A 24471-nucleotide genomic window follows, 5' to 3' on the forward strand; every position below is an offset into this window, starting at 1 on the left:
CTGGACTCGATAATCTTTGTGGGTAACTTCCAACTCACGATATTCTATGATTCCATGATTCTGTGACTTAAATTATTTTCCAGAATCCATGATACAGGAGATGGGAAATTCCTCAAGGAGTTTTATCACAGCAGATTAGGTTTTTATATTAAATGTTCCTGTTTGGTCTGCAAACCAAACCTCATTCCTCTTGACCTTATTTATTATGGTAGACATCAAAGTTCAATATAAAAAAAGAGGAAGTATTTATTTAACTTCTTACCCCCTCTTTTATGGTACAAGGCTCTGTCTGGGCGGAAGAACAAAGATATGATGCATGAAAACATGAATGGTTTGTGTTCAAACTAATGTCCCATGTTGGCTCAAATATATGGGCATCACACTTTTTCTCCACCAGGGTGTCACAGAAATGCCATGAAGATCTTCTATGGAGGTGACTTCTACCTGAGAACCAAGGTAACAAACATGACCCAGTCAAGCGTGTGATAAATATAGACACCCTCTGCAGCAACTCGCACCAACACAAGCTCTGAGTTGCAAGGAAGACACGTGGCTTTGTCTCAGCAGTCAGTCCCTGCTTCATGCTGCAGTTAAGCTGCACTGGCTCCAGGTTATTGCATCTGTACCAGGCATTTGCATGGTCCCAGGAAAAGTCTTGTCTGTATGAAGTTTTGATAAAAGATGATTAGATTTCTGCAAAATGAAACTAAAAGGAAATTAACATTGAGTAATCTGGGAGAGGTCTTTCTATCCAGGCTTTATTAATGATTGTTTGCTTCTGTGGTTATTTACACATATTTACAGAGCCCAGAAGAACTATTCCTTGTTCTATTTTTGTCTCATAAAATTCCAAAGTATAGAACTGCCATTTAGGGATGAAAAGGTGTGATGTAATTTAACTATAGGCAAGGTGGCTTAGTTAACACTTACAGTCTGTTTTTAAGAGGTGGACTTAGGATATGAAATTTTGCCTTGTAGTAATTTTCAGTTTTTCTTTTACATCTTTCCTTTACCACTGTAGCAGTGGAAAAAGAGCTCATGTATTCTTTAGCTGACATGTGACCTTGCAGCTCCACAGTGGGACAGGGAGTGCTCTGTTCAAGAAAAATCAGTGTTTTGGGGGAAGGATTCAGCAAATTAACTGGGAGGTTATTTTTTCTAAAGACTGATTTATGCCAGTGGGGAGATCTTCATACACTGTGGAGCAGCACTGTGCTGATCTCAACAGAGCTACTTTGTTTGATGGGGGTTAAAAATCTGGTCCCAAGTGTCTGTGTTGATTCTCTTCTGCTGATGCAACTATCACCACTGTGCCTGGGGAAGGTTGTGCCTCTCTCTCTTCCTCCCCACTCTTTATGGCCTAGCAACCCTACAATGAACTGTTTGTCCCCTTTGTATTTTGAAGGTTATCCTTGCTCACGTGGTAAGCTGTGTCTGTGGCTTGGTATTGCTCCTTTTGTGAGCTTCGATGCCATGAGCTTGGCAGCAGAGACAGCACAGCAGACTGGATTTGCTGCAGCTTTAGTGCCTGGAGTGGGACCCTAGGGCCTGGTTAGCCCAGCTTAGCCCAGGCTACCATCTCACTGCTCACTCTGCCTCCACATGGCAAAGCTGTGCTTTTTTCCCTGCAGCAAGGCTTATCGGGGCAGTAGGAGTTATCCTGGGATGTACTTCCCTGCTGTGGCTTACCATGGTATATTGAACTGGTCTGCTTCTTACATGTGGGAGCAGGAAAAGCCTGTTTCAAAGACATGGTATGCTTGAGTAGTGCTCCTTCTGTGTTTGTAGGTTAGACAGAAGTCCCTGTGGGTCAGCTTTACATCTTCAGCTGTAAATGTAGGTCAGCTGGCTGCTATGCAGAGTGTTCCTTGTCCTTAAAAGCACAGGTCCTCACTCACAGCTTCACAGTACATTGCCTTTGCTGGTCTATTCTGCCAGCATAGTGAGGGGTGCAGCTGCTCTCCTGACACTGACAGTCCTGCCAGCAGGGGAGCAGAGTATTTATTGGTCCAGGTGAAGCAGATATGTAATGAGAGCCATTGCTGCTGTTTCTCACACTTTCCTTTAGTAATGAGATTGATATCAGGCCTGTTAATGAAATTAATTATCATAGGATGTGACAGTGCCTGTAAATCAAAGCAAGTCCTTCAGTTCTTCTGTGCCCAGGTCTGTTTATTCTGATACTAAACCTAAGATTTGCTTATTCCTGCATCCTAGAGAGTCCATCAGAGGTCTAAAATCAGTGAAAGATTCTCAGGAGCTCACAAGGAGCCAGTTGGGTTCAGTTACACTGTTGCTTCCTTCATAGCACACATTTGGTTTACATATCCCTGCCTGCAGGCTCTAATCTTAGCTATGACACTTAATATGCTTTGCATTTTTTTTAGCCTGGTTTCCTAGGAAGCTGAAGCTTATGCAATCCTTATGCAAAAGGAAAAGCCCTGAAAGGTTTCCTAAAAAGACAGCACAAATCAGCCAATGGGTTAATGAATCAGAAAACTCATTCTAGAAGTTGCACACAGAAGAAGGTGGCTGGTGTGAGCTTCTTTTGTCCGTGGCTGCAGGGACCCTCCAGCTGCTTGTAGAACCACAGCAGGGTATGACTGTGGCTCCGGATGACTTCCAGTGGTCTCTTTTGTCCTCAACCATTCTGTGATTCTGTTGTCCATGAAGCACTAACATTTCAGCAAAATTCAGCAGAGGGGGACAGCTCTCAAAGGCAAACAGGTTCTGACAACTTTGAGAGGAAGGCTGTGGCATGTGGCATGTGTGGGGCTATTTGCACGATTGTGCTTGGAATCACCAAGTTCATGATCCTCCAGAGCCTCTGGTGGTTGGAGGATACAGAAGGGAGAAAGAGGATACACTGGAGGAGAGACATATGGAAATACAAGACCTATTAGGTGGTCTGTGCAGAGATAAGTAGGCGCTGCATCAATGCACAGAATCTTTCTAGACTTGATCACTTCTGGCAGGAGACCTTGTTTGCAGAGTTTAGGGAAAAGGAGATGCAGATGTGGCTGAGGTAGTTAACCAGGAAAGCAGTGTGGTCCCTTTTGTGTATCTTATTGCTTTCAACAAAGCAAACTTGTGGGGACATCATTAGTGTGGCCAGCAAAGCAAGCATTATCTGTTTCTAATATTGTAATCCCTCTGCTCAATGATAGGTTGCCAAATTTCTCAGGGAAGAACGTCTTTTTAACAAACTCAAACTCCTAAAAAAATGAAACTAATTTCCCCCCAATATCTTTATTACTGAGACTTGATACACTACTGCTTTATTGAAATTAATTTATTTGGCTATCAGAATGAGTAAAACAAATTCAGGAAAAAATAAGAAAACTGTTTTTAAAAATTAAATATCTTGTATTTTTTAAAGAAAATATCACTGTATAGTAGATCATTGAGATTGTATGAGATTAAGTCAAATCCCAATAAAAATGTTTTGGTTTCAAGAGAAGTATGTTATTTCATCCTGCTCATGAATATTCAGTTCACTCTTTTTTTTTCTTTTTTTTTTCTTTTTTTTTAACTGCCTCCTCCTCCTTGAGCACAAACCAGAAATATATAACTCCACGTGGAAAACTGAAACACAAAATTCTACTGCAAAAATTCACTGCTAAATTGATGCCACTTTAATAAGCCATTTTCAGGGCTACTTCACTTAAAAGAAACTGTTAAGGACATCCTTAAGGTCATCCTGACCTGTTAGCTCTGCTGAGGCAAGCTGTCCTCAAAATAAGAGAAATTTCTAAAGCTTTGAAAAAGAACAACCTCAGACCAAGGTGCAGGACTTTCACATGGCATCATTTGGTGGGTGCTGCAAAAGCCAGCTGAGTTCCCCACCCAGTGGGTACCCAGCCCCATGGAAGGTGTCAAGGACATCTCTTGGTCACTTACAAGAACAAGTGCCATTTCAGCTTCATTCAACTGTAAGTAAATACATGGTGCTTACAGAGAAGTAAGTTACCTTTTTTCTGCAGCAGAGAATTGGGCCATTTTGAACTTTAAACAATTTTATTTCACAAAATTGCACAAGAATAAAATAGGGTTTCCTAAGGGAATCAATGTAGCATTGAATATATGGGGGGGGTCCCTTGCCCCCCCCATAAGAAACTAAAGATATTTTTAATTTGACAATATATGTAAAACCCCTTTAATTTTTTCCTCATTTCCTTAACCATAAATAGCAAATATGCAAGTCTAACTCTATGTATGTTAACAGTCATTTCCATGTGGTAAAGGAGGCCTTTCTGGTCAGATGTCAGAGTACTGGCCCAGGGAAATGACAAGAAAGTCTGATCAAGAGCCAGTGCTGAGAATGTATTGTCAGTCTGGTGGTGTGACAGGCTGCCCAGACTGCAGTGCAAGGCTGAGGCGAGCCTGTCCAGCTTGGCCCAGAGTTGACCCATCAAAAAATCATTGGCAGGATATGTGCAGCTTTCTACTTTGATGTTCCTTGTTCTGCCAGCCTAGGATTTGTTCATCCTTGTGTCCCTCGTGCTGCAGGGGGATGTGGTTTGCCCAGCTCACCAGCTTCCTCTGAAAAAGGCATTTCTGTCCTGGCCATGGCTGGATGCAGAGTAAGATTTATCTGAGCTGCCAGAGCTGAAATTACTGGAGACGTGTTTTTGTATTTCCAGGGAGAGTCCCATACAATGACTGTGTGTAGCAGCTGGACCACATCCCCAGAATCTCTGGAAGGGAGAAGAAAATGGCACCCTCCTGAAGAGAGGATGACTGGTTCTGTGTGCATAAGGATCAGTCAGATGCAACACAAAAGGGTTCAATGTAGGTTCAGACCCTCCTGAGCAAAGAAATACCAGAGTTCTTCCCTAGAAAGGGTCTGCAGAGAAATATTCCCCTAAAACTGCTTGGCTGGAAACACATTTGCTATTATAATCTACTAAATAGATGGGAACAAGATTTCATCAGGAGTTTTGATGATGCAGATTCAGAGCTGCAATCAGACTGTGACCTAACCAAATCATGTCTTCTTTGACTCCTATAGTAACTACCTGAGGTTGATTGCCTTTTGTTACAGAAGTCTATTTGGGCAGCAGTGAGCATGAGCAGGGAATAGATGTTCAGTAAGCAGTTTCCTCAGAGGGGAAAAGGCTTTTTCCTCTGGCTGCTATAATGTCTTGAATGGTGATGGGGAAGGTGCCTGAGCTTTTATCATTACTTTAAATACATACATAGAGCAGGAACTGGGAGGAGAAAGGAATGCTTTAGCACTGCCTGCTTTTCTGTCAGCTGAGGGTCAGGCTGCCAGCAGTGAATGCTGACAGCAGCTGTTTTAAATCACTCTGTCAATGTTTTGAAGGTGGGGGGGAATGTGCTTTTGGAGGCAGGGCAGTGACCTGGAAGGAAGCAGCAAAAGCACTGGCAGAAGATGACCTGTGGGTCTAGGGAAGCAGAAGGTGGTTGCTGGGCCAAAGCCGTCTGGCTCAGCTGAAGATGGGTGCAAGAAGAAAATGAGGTGTTTCTACCTGGTCACTTCTCTGTGTACGATGTAACAAGAGCAGGGAGTGCTCCTCAGGCATTTGAACCAGCTGAGCTGTACCATGGAGAAAAAAGGCAGGTGCAGCTGGTTTTTGGAGTATTCTCACCAAAGACTGCAGTCTGGGACCTGTCTGTCTTGCCTCCTGCCAATGTGCTAGGAGGAGATCCTTTCCCCTGCTACCTGCCTGCAACCTGTGGATATTGGCATTGTACGTTGCTGTGAGAGGATGCTGTGTAAGAACACTCAGATTGCTTCCCTTGGCTGTTTCTGGGTACCAGGAGCAAAATAACTGCTTTACATAATCCCCAAATGTGGGCTTAATTAGCTTGCCTTACAAGAACAACATGGCCAGAGGGGCAACAGTGTCTGGAGGTTGTGCTGCTGGTGGTGCTTGATTTACCTTGCCCAGCTCTGCAGCCTGCTGTGGGTTCTCTTATCAGAGGCTGTGCTGCCTGAGAGTCACCACTGGGGGTGGAGGATAAGCAGATAAATGTAATCTTTACATGAAGGGGGTTAATCAATCACTGAAACAACTTACCACTGCTTGTGAGGGACCCTTCTCCTTTTACAATAGCTAAATAAAGATGATGTATGGGTTTTTAAAAATAAAAAATAAATATGTATAAGTGAGTTTAGTGATGTTTTCTGCCTTGCTCCAAACAAAAAACCAGACTGACCAATGATGATTTCTGGCCTCACAAAAATGACTCTATAAATAATTTATAGAGTTCTAATGAATATTAGAAGTTACAATTAATTTTCTCTTGAAATATGTGTAGTCTTATGTCTGGATCCTTCTTTTGATACACAAATAGATTTCATAACAAGTTGATTCCTCACAGTGGGTGACCTTCGTTTATTCTGGCATAAAACAACTAGTATTTTTCCAAGCGTTCCATAATCTTACAGAATTTAGAATGAGAAGCTGAAGGGAAGTCTTGGAGCCCAGAACTGCTAAAGAACTGAGGACTCAATGTGAAAAAATTTTATCCTTAACGTTAGCAGAGTTGAGCACAACCAAACATGAATTGCAGAAGGATCAGAATTTATGAAAATTAGCAGACTTTGAGTACGAAGCCAAAATCCACTGAAGAGTCTGGAGTGTCTTCCTGAGGAAGCATTTCACCATGTTTTAGGCCCATTTGGGTCTCTTGCTTCTTTTCCATACACCTGCTCATTGCTCCCAGGTGTGGTAGGCAGTGGAAAGAGCTATTTTGCCAGATCATAAGCTATATTTTGCCAGGATGTATCTTCACGTAGGTTACTAGTGATTTCCAGGAGGCAGCTCACCAGAGTAGTTGGATCTGAGTTTTTTTGTCCTTTTGGTGTGTGCAGCTGGTGCTTTTCACATACCTCAGCAAATGTGGGATTGGAACCAGGCTCTGCTTTGGAGGGGACTGACACAGGAAGGAAGGCTGCCTGCAGTGCCAGTACACCCTGCAAAAGGAGCAGGAGGGCCAAAGGCATCAAATTTTAGGACTGGATAAGACGCCCAGTCAGGAGCACAATTATTCATGGCCTTGGCTCTGCTGTATTTGTAGTCAAGGAATTTTTATAAACACTTTATTCATGGTTAAGTGTGTTGTCTTGTTAGTGACATCCGTATGTCATATCCAAAGTAAAGGAACTTTATCAGGAGCTCTGTAAATTAAACTGCTACTTCAGACTTTTTTTCCAGTGGCTGTGAATTCCTTGGAGATGCTTTGTTTTGTTAACAAGAGGAGTGTGTGCTCTGCAGGAAGCCAAGAAGAAATAGGTTATGATTTCCAGAGGATAGGATTTCAAAAGCCCTTGCAGCTGCTAAGGTAGAGTTTTCTGCTTAGGCCTTGCAAGTGCTGTGCTTGCCAGGTTGGCCCCTGGCCTAGGAATGTCAAACATGAGTTCTCACCCACTCATTTTTTGTGTTGTGGTTTCCTGGGGTGTCCACAGAGGGAACACATGACTCTGTGCTCAGACACTGGTCCCAGTAAAGGTGCAAATATGCAAATTTAGGCCTACTGTGAGCTTTTTGCAAAAACTCTTATAAGCTCACCAAACAGAACTCTCAAGTGCTAGAAGGATGAATTATTCTACTTAAATGATTTCCAATTACTTCAGGATTTAAGCCAGGCATAGATAAAGCTAGCAATGTAGTGAAGTAAATTCAGATAAATTGAGTTCAGTTATTTTTAATTTGGGCAGCTGAGCCCTTCTCGTCTATCAAATGAAACACAATCCTTTCTTTAGTTGTTTCTGGACATGCCTAGAAGCACTAATATTTTTGCAGCTTGATTTTTAGCTTCTTTTCACCTCATATTCCCTCTGCTTTGAAGAACAATGTACCCTTAGCCATGACATTTAAACTTGCAACCCTCTTCTTAGGCCTCACATTAGAAATGTTTTTATTAGATAATATTTCTCAGTGTCATAGTTTATTTGACAAAGTAAAAACTCCTCATGATAGACTATAATCTCAGCCCTGGTGTGACAGTGTGTGCTCCGTGGCCCTGTGCAGGGTCTGTGGTGGGAATGAAAGGATAGTTGGCCGCAATTCTCAGCAATGCTGAGATTGCAACTGAGATACTAGTTACTCACAGAAGAGAGGATCCTGCCATGGAGGTTTTATCACTGTTCTCAGTACTTACCCAGGATTGAAGAGCAATGAATGCAAATAATACTGTTATTTCTGTTTACCTTTCCCTTACATATTGCCTTTGCTCTTCAGAGGTTTTTCTCTTCACTGGTTTTGTTTGTTTGCTTTCTCCTCTGTACTCCCAGGAAGCTGTAAGCTCTTACAGGGCAGTGAGGGTTTAAAGCTTAGTGAAATCAGGTCTCAGACATGTTCATCTCAAAGACCTGTTCTGCAATGTTGTGACTCTCCCTAGTGCCAGTAGGAGTCACACACCTCAGGTCTGGCATATTGTTTTGAAAATACTGGAGCAGATTTAGTCATTTAAGACATAATATATTTCCTTAATTTTTTGGATAATTTCCATTTCTGAAAAACGTGCTAATTTCTGTGCATATAAGCACTTCCTATGGAGAGCAGCAGAAAGAAGCAATTTCTTGTAGTTATTTTGTCAGGGCTATAAGTGAATGAGTCTCATTCCGAAAAAAAAAAAAAAAAAAAAAAAAACGAAAAAAAAAAAAAAAAAAAAAAAAGACAATTGAAAATCAGCTAAACACTTCGAAAATTTGTGTTGATTTTGCAAATAATTCAGGGAAGAGGGGGGAAAAAAAATCTTATCACAATATACCTCAAATCTTCTTGACCAGTATATCCTTTCTTATCAGGCATTATTAATTTACCTGTATACCTAAGTAATTTTACCTAGCCAGGGACATGTTTTTTAGTCTTTCTTTTTTATTCATCTGCTCTTCTTGGGAAACCCCTTATGCTTTGCTGAAATCTAAGGTTATGTAGAGTTAGCAACATTGTTCTGCAGAGGGTACCTTGAGTGCCAGAGAAGTCATAGAGCTATGGCAAATGATTCCAGTGTGTCCTGCTTTCCAGCTGGGCTGGCAGAAAAGCTGTCTTGTATGTTGTACTGCGAGACAACCATCTTCTGGCTAAAACACAGCTCAGTAGTGCTGTAACCCTGGTGAAATGGCCAACATGACTCAGAAATGCTCAAGCTTTGTCCTGGCATGGCTTCCACAAACAGGAAGCCAACCCCCAAAGAACCACACTGATGTGCACACACCCACTGCTAATTTGGGCACAGTAAATATCCTCCTGACTCATCTGTTTGCTTTCTCCGCCACTCTTTCTGGAGGATGAGAACTGCATGGATGGTGTTTCTAACAGGCAGTCACATGCTTCAAGCCTGCAGAAAAAGTCACATCCCCTTCTCACTACTATAATTTCTACATCATCCTGACTGAAAAAAGGTACGGTTCTGGAAATATATCTAGAGGCAGGCTCCAAGAGGAAGAATCTTTATTTTTATTCTTGTAATTAGATACCTGAGAAGAGACAAAAATCTCTCTGTGAGAGTATAAAGTACTTACCAGTTAATGAAATTGAATCAATATCAGGAATGTTAAGTGATGACATTACATTCTCCATTAATTTGCTTTGCACTCATTTATTGTGAACCTCTTAAAAGAGCTGGTGATTGAAAAGACATATGTCTTGAAAGCATAAGGATTTATTCTTGAAAAGCATCTATTGTTAACAGTCCCACATGAAAACTATCTAAACGTATTGTTGGTAGCATTGGGGTCTCATTTATCTTTTCTTTTTGCAATTCCAAGGTTTAGTTACATTAGTTTCTATTTGTACTAGCCAATTTCATTCAGGCTGCAAAATTGTTCCCTCTCTAAAAAGCTCTTTTAGGGTGAAGAGTGCTATAGGAAAAATAAGAGAGCTCTGTATTCTGGAGAGATATTTATCTCAGTTCTAAGGCTGGCACAAAGCTTACAAATCTCTTAAATCCTCCCTTCAAGCCTTCCCAGCAGGGTCCTGACTCTGAATGCTTCCAGGTGTGGGTTCCTTATGGAGGGCTGTGTTTCACTGCATAAGGCATGTCTAGAAGATGTGCCTAGAAGAAAAGCCAGAAAAATTAATGTACAAAAGTAGCACAGGGACAAATAGGGAATGTTTATTTGCTTGTGGTTTTTAATCTCATCCCCAAAATCTTCTGGAAGTAAGGTAGGGAATCCCCAAACAGGAGGCAGCCAAAATCTCTTTAAAGAAGGTGGCTTAACATAAGCTGTGATGGTGGCCATGGTGAGCAGATGCCCAAGAGAAATGTCTTATAAAGATAAGAAAGGCACACAATTTGCAGGTAAAAGGCAGCATCTTAAACACAAAGCATTGTTCTCTTTTATATCCAGCATATGCCTCCATATTGGGCCCAGCCCTCAGCTGGTACCCAAAGGATGGACTCTCTCTTCCACTTTGCCAAGTGAGCACTGAGCTCAGCAATAGAGCCCAATAGTCCAGACTGGCTTCCTGGTGCATCCTTTGGTGCACTGCAGGTTTCAGAGAGCAAAGCTTTGTCCAGGCTTTGGGCTAGGCATTTCTGGAATGTCTCGTCTCCTGTTTTATATTTTATTTCTCTTCAGAGCTTTGTGCTAGACTAGACAGAATCCAGAAAAGGTTTTCCTTTTTTAACACCCCTCTTGGGATGACTAGAGAGGCCAGCAGCCTGCAGCCAGTTTTCCCTAACATTTATTGAAGCCTTTCAGGTTCAACAGCTTCACATGTGCCAGTACTGAACAATAAGTGCCAAACTAATTTATTACAGGTAGATAAATGAGGTTCCTGAGTGTTTGCACATGTGCCCCATTTATTTCAACTGGCACTGTAAGATATTAGCTGGAGCCATAGGTCTGTGCCCCATGAAAGAAACTGAGGCAGAATAAATCAGTGCAAAGCACTGATGCTCCCAAGGTAGATTTTTTTTCAGCTAGCTGGAGATCAAGTAGTGCTAAAGCAGACTTCATGTAGCAGGGCAGTACAAGCCTGTCCAAGGCCCTGAATATTTAAATATTCAGAGATTGTTTTAAAGATTTTGCTATGTGAAGGCTTACGGCTCCTGGGAAGAGGCAGGCTTTCCACCTGTACTCCTGAAGTACCTATGCAGTTCTATACCTATCATAATTTTTCTTCCCCAGAATGAGAGGTGGGACAAAACAAAATTTTCTCATTTCAGTGGTGTTTTGGAGTGGTTTAGTCATGCATTATTAATGGTAGCAAATTAACAAAAATGGTTGCACACACTGAGTTTCATCAAGGTTTAATGACAAGTGTCATGGACTAATCACCATCTTGTTTCCATAAAATGTTAAGAATTATGTTTCCAGTATTACCTATTCAGGCACACCACCCAAACTCACAAAGCTGTGTACATTCTCCCTGCCCATCCAAGGTGGCTCCCCCCACCCACAGCATCTTCTTACTTCTTTTCATGTCCCAAGACTGGTTTTCTTCCACACCCTTTTACTTTACTAGCACTTTGGTCCTAGGCCCTGCTGTGAGTGGCTGTGGAGGGTGCAGGCAGCAGTGGGAAATAGGGGCTTGCTGCTTTGGGAAGTGTTGCCTGCTGCTCTGAGAGGTGTGCTTGTGCTGGGCTGATTAACACCAAGCAGCTCCATGGTGTTCAGTCTAGCACAGAGGGAGAATTAAAAGGAGGCTCTCCACAGAACCCAGTTTGACTCAGGAGATGAGAAAGTGCATGCAAGGGAATTTGAAGAGCCTGTGGTCAATATGGGTCTTCAGCCAGTATGGCATCAGCCAGATGTGTGAATCTGGCATTGCTTTTATAATAATATAGGCCTGAGGTGCTCACCTTTTCCTTCCTTCCTTCTTCCATGAATGATGTCGTGAGCAAGGAGATTTTTATTTAGCTTTTCAAAAGAGGTAGATCCTGAATATGGGAAAAGTTTTGGGATGTGAGGGGTCTTTTCCCCCTGTAGAAAATTCCAATATGATTTTCTGTGCTGAAAAATCACAACTTGACTCTCTTGAATGAAGAATGGCAATGGGAAAACAAGGTGAAGATATGCAGCACTGGGCTGCCGAGAAAATTTCTGGCTTGCCGATTCTGTAAGTGTCCCGTTAGAAACTAGCTCTGAAACAAGCTGTGCATCTTTTTATAATCTTGTCTTACAGGGCAATTTAAACATTGATTGATTATCTATTCTTCTTTCCATGATGTTGGAATGAATTAATGTGCTATTTTGTGTAGTAGATAAAACTAAAGTAATTGTCTTACTCTTTTATTTTTGAATGGGGATTTCTTAGATGTTGCTCCAGTTCTTATAACTCCTGGAATTTGGTGTGTTACTCTTGACTGAAATGAGCAATATTAAGGCATAACCCACCTTATAATGGATGTTGTCTTATCTAGCTTCACCTAAATGAGAGTGAAACACACATTGAACTACCTTGCTGTATTTATTATTTAGGCATGCAACATCCACTCTGTTACAGTAGTAACAGTCTGAGAATACCAGGTCAGCCTGGAAATTTCCAGCTGCTTAATTTATTGCTTATGGAAGCAATTTGTGTAATTCATTAAGTATCTTTAAATGTAACCCAAGAAGTTTTCTGCATTTTAGCTTTTGTCCTAAGAATTTTGACTGTATTTAGGGCTCTGACTCTTGCAGAGGCATTTTCAGCTGATGGGAAACAGAGTAGGAAACGGGTGAAAAGACAAATTCTCTTTGTCATAGTACAGCACAGTGCGATTTCTTGGTAAAAGATAACACCATTTGTTCTAACAGCTCATTGGCAGTAGCAATTTACCTTATACCCTGGAGTATCTGGTTTTGACTTCTTACATGTCTTTTGTACCACTGTAGTTTTAAGATCCTTAAGAGCATTTTGATTTAGGCACAAATGCAGCTATGTGATTCAATCAGGATGAAGCACCTATTTAAAGATAATTATGTACTTAAATATGCTTCTGAAGATGACTTTCCTACTGATTTATGCAAGGGGAAAATTGAGCCCAAAAATACATATGAAATAAGGCAGGTATCTATTTCTTTTGAGATACCATATCCTATCTCCTCCTCTTTTTTCCTACTAAAAAAACTTACCTTCTTTTTTTATTTTTAAAGACTTGATAATAGTGTTTTCTGCAGCTATGCTGATGTCCTCAAATTCATGCCAGTAAGTCAAATCTCCATATGCTTTCTATCTTTTCTTAGCATCTCACTAGGCCTACAGTGTCTGTTAAAGCAGTTTTGCTGCTAAAACTTCTATTTAGCTTTTTTTGGTTGTTGTTCTATCTTTTGGAAAGATTGATGTAGACAGGGACTATTAAGTTTTAAATCTTTCTTTAAATCCTTCAGCCTCATAATTAATGGTGATGGGACACTTCCTGTTGTCCCAGAGCCTGTGCAGAATGTACCAAGCTTGCCAGAACTCAGAGAACTCTGCTCACCTGTTGGAGCCAGAGGCACTGAAAGTACTCCCTTATCTGTGCTGACAGGCTCTGACTCTCAAGAGAACACTGAGTTTAACTTAAAACCATGGAGAAAACTTCAAGTACTAAGTAGAGAAACTGACAATGTGTGTGTGAATGTTAGATACAATTGTATTAAGTCACTGGGTGAGAAAGTTAGAGTTTAGAGTTTTAGCTATATTAGTGAATAAGAGACAACATGGAGGATTTAGGGCATTGTCCTTTTCTCCTTCTTCTCCTTCTTCTTCTAGGGTTTTTGGGTAATACTGTGATTGGATGAAAGAATCCGCATTGCGGGACACAAGTGTCTAGTTATTGTGTTATTAATGAAAATAAGTTACTCAGCATTTCATTACTGGATGGGTTGACACTTAAAAGACCTTGAAGAGATACTTCTCCAGCCATTTTGCACCTTGTTACCCTAGTGTATATAGCTCCTTGTACTCTGTAAATATGTAATATAGATAAAGAAGAATAAACATCCTAAGCCCGAACACAAAAACAGGTCTCTCTCTTGTCAGTCTGTCCTGGGGAAAAGAACTGAACCTCCAGTATCACCCTGATACTCACCCCTTTATGAGTGCAGCCTCGTTCTCTGCTTCAAAGCTGTGGAGTAACAAGGGAAGGCCAAAGCTTCCAGGCTTGCAAACTGTAATATTGGAACACTTTGCCTGTTTTCTACTGGTCCAAAGTTTTCCAAAGCCAGGGCCTGACCAGTGTGGGCAGACTGCTAATCCCCCAGTGGGGCATCTGTTCAAGCATGGCTAATTGGTACCATCTACAGTTAGATGGTGCTTCCAGCCTGTTCCTGACTAACACTCTTGTTCCTGGGATCCCAGCCCTGCAGCCACCGTTGCTGCTGGAAGGAAGAGGCCCTCTTTCTGGCACTTGCAGTAGAGCACCTGAACAAAGCCCAGGGAACAATTTTTCTCTTCATTTCCAAGCACGGTGCTTTGCTGAGGATTTATCTGACTTTGTCATTACTCCAAGCTAGGAAATAATACTTTGGTGTTCTTGTATAAGGTGGGAAGCCTTTCCATGTGGCAGGTTAACTTACGGTCCCTCACAATCTACAACTATGGAGAAAACAGATAACCTGTGCCCAAGAAGAAGTGGAGTGATTGGATTGCTGCAGTCAGGACAATTCATCGATCCCTTACTTCAAAGATTATTAAAAACACACTGCTTTTCCTGATGAGTGCTGATAGTCAATAACAAATATTAACCCAAAATCCATAATAGGCACTCCGGCACGCTGCTTGATACATCATGCCAAGTGTGGTTATAATTCTACCCTGATGCTTTGCTGCCATGGCCTTGAGTTACTCATTAATATTTGTGCAAAGAAAAACATGGACATGCCTAAAAATGAGCATACCAGAGCATGTGTTGTTAGCCAAATTATGGGCACCAGTGGCACATGCTTCACTGCAGCCTGAGTGGGCATAGGTAACTCAGTTTGGCTTTGCCCAGGCCAGCATTTTACCTTCCCAGGGCTGACACATCCCTGTGAGCAGGGCAGAGAGGCACATGATATCATGGGCAGCCTGTGCAGGGTATAGAGGAGAGAGGATTATCCTCTTTAGTACAGTTACACCTGGGGACAGGAGTGTTTCCTTCCTGCACAGGTCTGGCCAGGCAGCAAACGTATGTCATATGCAAAAAGAAGGGCTACCCTGGTTTTGAGGGTGGAGATCCCAAAGTGCAGGATAAGAAGCTCTGAAGCTGGAATGTGGTGGGCTGGGAAGGTGCTCCCTGACCCATAGCTCCCAGTGAATCAGAGCTTCCAGGAGTATGAAGCGGGATGCAGTTTATGGCAAAGGCTGCAAGTAAAAAAAAGCTGTAAAAAGAAAACGTGATGTGTTCTTAAGGACAGCTGAGAGCAGTTTTTTAAAGAGGCCAAATGTAAATCATAATGCTTTGCCTTGTAAACCTACTACTCTCACAAGCTGCTTTCATTTGCTTATTTAGAGAAACGACGCAGCATGGTGGGGCCTCAGTTTGGATCAGGCTGCCTCAATATTGCAAGTGAACAGTAAACATAAGGTCCTATCTCTTTAAAGTAGAAAAGCCAGAAAATCTTCTTGCTGAGCCTTCTTGTTATCATAGAGGTTTACCATTTATGTGGTATTTGTCTTTTAACCCTGAAAAAAGAGGTGACAGCACATTGTGTTCAGATGTGCAGATAAACTCTAATATATGGAAAGAACCCAATACTCAGAAAAAGCTCTCTGTGGGCTCCAATACATAGATTTGCCTAAGAAAAAAAATCCAGGATTATGCCAGAATATGTATTTGGGAATTTATAGGAGGGTGATAATACTCTAGTTTGAAAGGGGAGTAGGGGAGTTTTGAGGGCAATGTTTTCTCCACTGTCCAAACCAAGAGCCATGGCAAGAGGACAGTTCCCAGAACCAGTCTCATCAATTTAGCAAGCTCTCATCTGCTTAGAAGCAGGCATTACTTGGTGCTGATTGTACCAATTTACTTATCCAGTGGTGAAAACAGATATACAACCCTACCCTTTGGAATTAGGCACTTGGATCTCCAGGTGACCAGGAAAGAAGTGCATGGAGATGTGGCCTTCACTTCTCCTGAGTCACAGGGTGAGCACAGAAATGGATAGATCTCTCTCCTTTATTTTCAGCTTTGTGGCACTGTACTTAGGAGCACTTAACCCTGAGGCAAAGAGGTCAGCCTTTGGCTCCTGCAGAGAAGAAATGAAGGGATCCAATAGCACAACAATTCTTTGGTCCTCTTTTCTTTTTAAGCTATGCATGATTCATGGGTTACATTAGAATCCCTCCAGCAGAAGGCCATGGATCATTAATGCACAAGTCCACAGGATACGTGACTTCTTTCTGCTATTGTTACAAATCACACAATCTACCTTGCACACTGCCAACTTTACCTGTGGCTCTCAGCACTCCCCATTTACAACTAAATTCTCTGTGCTCCAACGTGTCATGTTAGATGCACCTCCTGTACAAGAAAACCATCTTCTGTACAAAGAAACCCTCCCACTTCAGGAAAATGTGCACTGATGAAAGCAGTCAGTGTCTAAGAAGAATTACACAGAGCAGCTTAACTTACACACTGGAGCAGATCACACCAATGTAATTGCTGACCTTCTGCCTTTAGACACAGAGCACAGCATCCGTGTCACCCCTGCAGTACTGCCAGCTGCCCTGGGTGGAGAGGATGCTCTTCTGCCTTCCTTTTAGTTCAGTTCAGACAAAGGGATGTTTTGTGTTGAAGACCATCTCAGATTTGAAATAATTTTTTTCACTCACTGTGTGTTTTCTTTGTGAAACAGTAGCTGCAAAACAAATAAAGAACTGTTGCCCAAGATATCTCATTGGATAGTAAAAAGCTAAAGATTAATAAATAGGCTGGGGCATACAGGATGGAAATACCAAAAAGTACTAGATGGATCATCAATGGAGCACAGTGTGATCAAAGATACATTTATTTGCAATAGACTGTGCATGGAAGAAAATGAGATGTTTTTACTTTTCTGAGTGGCAGTAAATTTGCACAGTAACACTGAATTCTGGGGTTGCACATGTGTGAGTAGTCTGGATCAGACCTCTGCTAAACATGCTCATTTTCTCAGCTAAGCTCCAGCCCCACTGACTTAATATCCTACCTAGCAAAGCCTCCTTGTCTTCCCAGCATGTTCCCCTGAGAGTGGATAAAAAGGTGTCTTTCCCCCTGCAGCTCTGGGAACCTCTCTATGTGCCCCATCCTTTATGACTGGGGTTGCTTGGGAGTGGGAATTGCAGTCCAGCCCTTTATAATGCTGCCAGAGTGAAATACAAGAGTTGTGCCCTGGAGTCCAACCACAGATGCATCTAAAACCTGCCTTCAAGCAAAGATAACATCGCTGTCACTAAAAGTAAGATATTTCAATATAAACTTCCACCTTCATCCTTACTGCTCTTATAAGGAAGATCCAGCTGTTCAAGTGTGATTTTTTTTTTCTCCTCAGTTAGCAATTTCAGGAAATGAAAATATGTGTTGGGAGAAGTGAAAACTTACAGATTTGTGGCCAGCTGGGACTCATCTCCTGCCCAGTCTCCAAAGAGATTGTGCTTTTCAGGGCCAGGCAGCTGTATTTGCATAGCATTTTTTGTGGGCTCACCATTTCTCCACAACTAGCTTCCAAAAATCTCACTCGACTCCTATTTACAGGTAAAAAGAGCTGCAGAAAAACTAAGACTGATTTGATCTATTTTAGTCCCAGAAGGTGTCACTGAAGAGCCAGGAAAGGTGTAGGTTAGTAAGTTTTAACTGGGATCTTAACTGCAGCCTCAGGAGGTGGAGGCTGGAGGTTAGAATCAATTTGGAGTCACAGAATCCTGTGCCTTCTGAGGACTAAAGATCTGGAGAATTTTGCATCACAGAATAAATACCTTCAATTTGCAATGTTGTGTTATTCCTCATCTAAGTCATCCTACATTCTGTGACAAAATGAAAACATTCTTGGGAGGTGGTGGTGGGAAGGGATTCGTAAGTTTGGAGGTGTTTCTTTATAACATACCTTTAAAAGATTGTGTTCATCTTCTTGCTCTTTGCTCTATATCTTTGTCAATGTTCCATTATAAATAACATATAATTTTAAATAATATAATTTAAGATAATTTATTGTCTAGGTGTTTAGGCCTTTTCTTAAGAATAGGAGGAAGAGCCAGGATTTCCAATTGCTTTGCTATGATTCATTATGCATTATCGATAGACCTGGAAGTAGCACAGATCTGGCAATGATGTAAGAGTCCTCAAGCAGCTTGTACTGTGAATTCCACAAAGAACAAGTTATACACAGCAATCTGGGTGTCCTTCTTTCCAGTTGGAAATGGTGGTTTAAGTTACTGTATTGCATCTTTTCTCCAATGTTAAATATTTTAGGGGACTTGCTCTGATACATAAAGCAGATATATGAAGGATACTCCTCCCCATGACGGATATTGGAAAGAAATTCATCAGTGATGTGGCCAGAGTAGAAAACCCTCTCAAAAGGATTTTACATGCTTTGCTTTTAGCCAGTCTCTTAACTCCTGAAAACTAGGCTGTGATTTGATCTGATATGGGGGGTAAGATTATCTTACACCAGTCTATTGCTGGTTGTTGGTTCCTTCCCCAGAAACATCTGCTACTGTCTGAGGCAGGGTAATGGACTAGATTATTGCATCCATGTTCCCATTCCTGGGCTTTAAAGAAAGTAATTGGAGGGTCTTTAAAAAAGAAAAAAATAAAAACAAGGAAAAAAAAAAAAGGGTGGGTTAGATGATGTTGAGCTTCATAGTTGGTAGATTTCTAGCCAGTTCTCTGCTCTTCAGGGTACTGATGTTGCAGACCTCCTCCTTTCCTCTAGTTTCCAATAGCATGTTCTCAGCTGAATTGGTTTGTCTTTTCTATAGATTAATACAACACAGCTTTTTGACATATTGTAGTTCTCTGAGGCAAAGAACAAGGGAGGGAGAATATTTTTTTCCCTGACAAAGCAATGTCAGGTTAATTGCTACAACATACTTCCTAAATTTGAATCAAGAATTACGAAAAAATGTTCCGAAGTCATGAAGAATTGTGTCTTCTTGTTTGATAAAAGCCAGTCACAGTTTCACTTCAGTGAAAATTCAAATATTTTTTCTAACCTGCTCAGCACCAGATGAACCACAAAGTGGCTGCAAGTACTTCTAATGGCAGAAATGCCATAAACTCATAGGAATGTATCAGAAAAACTTACTTGGTTAAAACAAGAGGAAAATTAGCTGAAAACTCCACATTCTTATCAACATAGTACAGTGTACACAGTGATATTCTGCTAATATAATTGGTGTTCTCACTGGGGGAGTAGAGCAGAGAAGACTTGTAGTTTCAGTGCTGGAATTTTGCCATTTAATCTTTCCTCTGGCAGATCAGCATAGAGATTACATAGCCTCTGTGCATTGTTATCCACAGAAATAAAACCTATAAGAGTTTGTTCAGCCGTACTCCCCACTTTACTTATCCATTTTTTATTTCAGTTGCTAATCTGCTAAGGATTTCAGCCTCTAGCTCAGGGTTATCAGGACTGCATTGTGAGTGGATAACATCTGTTTCAGCTTTCATCCATCTAGAATACAAGTATTAATCACTAGAAATGGAGTGTGAAATGGAAAGAAAAGTTAAATGCACATTTGATTCTGAATGCTCTAGGAGAAAATGTCTTTAAGGATCTGACCAGAGGGAGAATTTCACTGCACCATAACTGGGTTTGCCAGTGCATCTTACATAAAAAACTGGTCATTGTCTGATATGAATTCTGCCCATTTCAGTTTATTTTAAAAGGCACATACCTTGTCCTGTCTAATTTAAAAGAAATGTTTAAGACAACTAATCCCAAAACAGTGCATCTGTTTAGCTTAATTTGGTTGTGGTCATCAACAAAACTTCTCTTTCCAGGCTTTCTGTACCCCTGCTCATACCTGGAGCCCTGAGCTGTTGCAGCTTCATGCTGCAAATGGCTAGCTGTGGCCAAGCTTTCCTGGGGTGCTGAGAAATATATAACCAGTTCTAGGAACAATCTTGGACCCAGACACACTGAGATGATTTAATAGGCCTTTTCCATCCAGAGTTTCTAGATTTTCACAGATGCTGTAAGGAGCTGTGTTGATTTCCTGCTGATCTGGCATGTGTCATGGGAGCTAGAATCTTAATTTTTAACTCTAAGAACAATGATCAGCCCTGCCTTGATTGGGGACAATTAGGAGAGAAATTAATTAATTAACTCTGTGACCAGAGTAATTTTGGCTTGTTGCTGACCATGTGCACTTCTCAGGCAGTTGCATGGGAAATCTTTACAGTACAATAGGCTGGATTTGCTCCATTTTGTGAGGATTTATGTGTGCCAGGTATACTCTGCACTGGAGAACATGTTGTGATGGCTCTGGAAAGCTGGAGATGGCTAGGTTCAGATCTAGTTGATGATACATGTTTTCCCTTTTCAAGAGGTCATTTCCAGCTTTGCTTCTTACATCACTTTATGCTCAAAAAGCAGGCAGTAATTATTTCATGAACCTCTCACAGAAGGCTTCTCCCAGAATTCCTCCAAAACCACAGAATATAGTTCATCCACAGCAGTCATTACTACCTACTTCTGTCATTTTGAAACTTCTTTTTCATCAACAGATAGTGAGTTTGTCGTGGGATAATTTCTGTGCAGTGCAATGAATTCAGCAGATTACCTGTCCCTGCATCCTTTATCATCCTTTTCCCTTGTCATACTTTGAGACAAACTGTTCTCAGCAACTTGATCTCTCAAAGTTCCTGAAAAAAGAAATGATAGGTCATTAAAAACATCCCAACAACCCTAGCCCATCCATCAGGTCGGTGCTATAGCTCTGGAAGGACTCTGGAAGCATCCTGTTTCCAGATCCTAAGAAGGATGTCTCTCTGGGGACAAGAGAGAAACCTGTTAATGAGAGTATAATTTCTCTAGCATTTCAAAGCTGAGTCCAACCCTTACCTTTTCATAAAAATTAGTTCATCTGGTGCCCACCCTCTGACTTCCTTCCAGTTTAGCTGTAGGTAGGCTTAAATATATTCATTTTATGCATAGCAGCAGCAAAGCTCGCTCTGTATTCTGGGAAGTGCTTCTTCGGGCTCTCTGGTCCTTTGATTTCCTTGTGTGCTTTGTTAAGAAGTGAAATAGTTAATGTTTAAGGCATTACAGTCACAATACTTGTCAGCTGAGTTGGCATCTTTTCAAATGAAGGCAAATGTCATGCAGCAGGGATCAGCCTCTCAAACTCGGCTGATCAACATGGGATAGTTATAATAGAAAGGGAGAGACTTTGAACCTCTTTAGTTAAACAAGGAGTAGTTCCCAGGAGGACACTTTGTGTCTGAAATCAAGATCTTTCTTTTTTACTGTATATTGCTGCATATTCTTTAAGCTATTCTGACAAGATCCAGTCTTCACCTAAAATCAGAATGTCCACCCTGGTTTAATATGAATCATCTCATTAGACCAGTATAACCAGGAAGAAACAACTGCACAGACGAGCTCACAGGTATCTATTTACATTCACTTTGTGTTTAGAAAGATCATTTCCCATTCTAACAGATAAGAATTGGCTTTTACAAGTGAGGTGAGAATATGCCAAACAAATGACAGATATTGAATCCTTTGTGTTTTCTGAGCTGATGACATTTACCTGTGCTTTGAGTAAGAACTGTGAGTCTGCCACCTCCCCAGATAGTGCTTTCCTACCTCTCCATCCCCAGCTTCACTCTACCAAACAAGCTTTTCTTTCTGTTAAAAAAGAAAAAAAAAATTGAGAGGAGAGGGAAAGAGAAATTATTTGCCTTATGCTTTTAGGGTTATATTACTTGGGATATATCTTACTGCCCTTCTTATAGAAAAGATATATAAAGACATTTCTTGCTTGGTTTTATTTCTGCACAGGCAAAAGCCTAAAAACATAATACCATCTCTGGCTAGATTAGTTTCTTCTATAAACATAATTTTTCTTCTTTGCAGGTCTTTTTATCTTTGAAAATTCCTTCCATTCTGAAAACTGGTGCTTTTAGAAACTCACAGAGTATTTTTACAGGAAAATCTAAAGACCCCACAGGAAAGCAATAGAGAAGGAGTCAGTGACTATTTTTCTGTACAAGTGCTGAAGTGCACTACTGAAATGAAATAAAATATTGTTATTTCTATCAGAATAGGAGTAACTGCATTTCTAGACATGGTAGGTAAGACTTCAAGAGTATAAAATGTATGCGAGCAAATCCTGTGAGAAATATTTCATTCATATTCATGAAGAATTGAAGGCATAAAAGATTTGCAAAGAGAAATTCAGTATCTGAGGCCAGAAAACCTGGTCTGGAGAAGATGTTATTTTTCTCACCAGATCTTCCTTTCTTTCCTTTGGGTTCTATGTTCTGTACGAGTTCAGAGAACAGACTTCTTGAAACTGCTTAGTATTTACCACAGATGACAGCCTTGTAATTTTGTGAAAAGTAACATCTGTTCAGGGAGAAACTGTGTCTACACGTATAAGCAGGTTTCCAAGACATGTATTTCAGAGAAGAGGAAACAATTTTGCTCAAATATCCCTAAAAATTACCAGCCTATTTAACATAATCCAGCGACCCAAAGAAAAAGAATATGTGATGATATCCAGACCCCAGCTGACACCAAATGATATTGCTCCTTCACAGATCCACTCCATTAAGGTTTTACTGCCTGATAAAAAGGATTTCCTGTCAGTGGCAAGTGCAATTTTTCAAAAGCAATCTATATGCTGGACTTCCCTCTGGCTTTAACCAGCAGAGCCTTGCATCACTGTCACTGCTGATACAGACATCCCGCGAGCTTTCTGACTGTGTCCAGAACTGCCGAGTTTCATCTGGTTTCACTGGACACTTTGACAGAGCCGTGAGGAGCATCAAGATTTGATGCAGAAGCACAAGCTGGCTGAGATGCTCGGCACAGATCTGATGACAATAGGATGAATTTGAAGGTTTTAATATAACTCCACACCTGTGAAGGTTCATTTGGATTCTGTTCTGCCTAAAAATCCTCTTTTCCCAAGGATTACTTAAGGTACTTTTGAAAAGCACTATAAAATTAGCTCACCATACTCAAATGTAATTATTTATTTCTGAGATCAGCGAAAGAAAATATTTTATTCTACCCATCATTCTTCTCTCTTCTTTGTAGCCATTGGGAAGCAGGACAAGGATTAATTGCATGTTAGAGAGTCTCCTTTTCTGGGTAGCAAAAGATCATTGATGGTCTTGAACTCTGGTTTCATTCCTATATACTTGATGAACATTACTCCTTTAATTGTACAAATATAAATAGAAACACTTTAACACATTTCATATATTTGTGCATTTTTTGCAATTTCTTGGTCAATGTAACCACAGGTAGCATTTGTTGTTCAGACCTGTGGTATGTTTTTCACTGATTTCCTTTTTAAAAGACATCTGTTGTTAGAAGTTGGTCTTACTTTTAATGCCTGTATCTTTATCATGTGAAAGGCTGCTACATTTAACATAGTTCATCTTCAAAACAGTGGCATGAAACCACCATGTGACAATATCTGATTTTAAAAAGCAGCCTTTGGCCTCATAGCAAGGCTTGTACCCAGTGAAGGCCTGGGTGGAATGTGAGGCTAAGGTGTTTCAGCTGTTGGATCTGCTTCCAGCAATGTCCCACATGGGTTAACTGCTCCACACAGCTGTTTTCTCCTGGGTGTTAACAGGGACAAATATCCTGACATTCACAGCCAGGTATAATTGAGGGAGCATAACACAGAAGGGCTCAGCAACATGCTCTAAGGCTTTTGCAAATCTAAGGAGTTATTACCAGTCAGTAGATAAGCTGACACGTTATCCTAAAATCTGTGTCTTTGCATTCAGGGTGTTTTTTCCCATCAGTATCTCCTTTGTTTTTTACAGTCAGCAACCTCTTTGTTTCTCAGATGTCATTCTTTTTCAGACAGATCAGCAATGCGGTTTTGAGGCAAATATCCAGATCGTTTTTATTTACTGCTCTTTGATTCAGAGCCAGATCAGCCTCAGAGTACATGCACCTGGAATCCCTTTCAGTGAATCAGCACGGGGAGATGCACTCTAGGAGCATGCCTAATTTGCTGCAGTTGTTGATGGATGCTGACTTGATGGGACCAGACTAAAGCTAGTCCAAAGCCAGTTCTCTGAAATGCAAATAGTGTGCATATTGCATCCTCACTACCAATTTCTTTGCCCTACAGATGCGCTCCTGCTTACTAATGTAGCAACAGCATGAGAAAGTCACATCACAGCAAGCCTGGTTTCACTGTATGAAGGGATCAGGAGACACAGTCACTGACAGGGGAACAATGGAGTTCATCAGGGCTGAAAACAGCTAGGACACAAATAATTTAACTTGCAAAATGATGGTGCAAATACCTACACTCCTCTGTGGCCACCATCAGGTTACCCATGTGGACGTCATAGTTCCCAAGATATTATCCCACTATTTCAGGACTGAAGCAGTAGATAAATCAAGCCATCCTCTGTAAGAAAGCC

The 24471-nt window shown here is 41.0% G+C and overlaps 1 protein-coding gene and 1 long non-coding RNA gene across 2 annotated transcripts in view; one reads left to right on the top strand and one right to left on the bottom strand.

Annotated features, from left to right (window-relative positions):
- The window catches only part of OSBPL5 (oxysterol binding protein like 5), a 181394-nt gene that overhangs the window by 14774 nt on the left and 142149 nt on the right, over positions 1-24471 (top strand). The window lies entirely within an intron of this gene.
- On the bottom strand, positions 9513-21726 carry LOC107205626. The gene is made up of 3 exons (XR_004497817.1): positions 20912-21726; positions 16533-20712; positions 9513-10029 (listed from the first exon to the last, which is right to left on the bottom strand). It is a non-coding gene; the product is annotated as an uncharacterized LOC107205626 (long non-coding RNA).

This window comes from Parus major, chromosome 5 (assembly GCF_001522545.3).
Source record: "Parus major isolate Abel chromosome 5, Parus_major1.1, whole genome shotgun sequence".
Taxonomy (NCBI): domain Eukaryota; kingdom Metazoa; phylum Chordata; class Aves; order Passeriformes; family Paridae; genus Parus; species Parus major.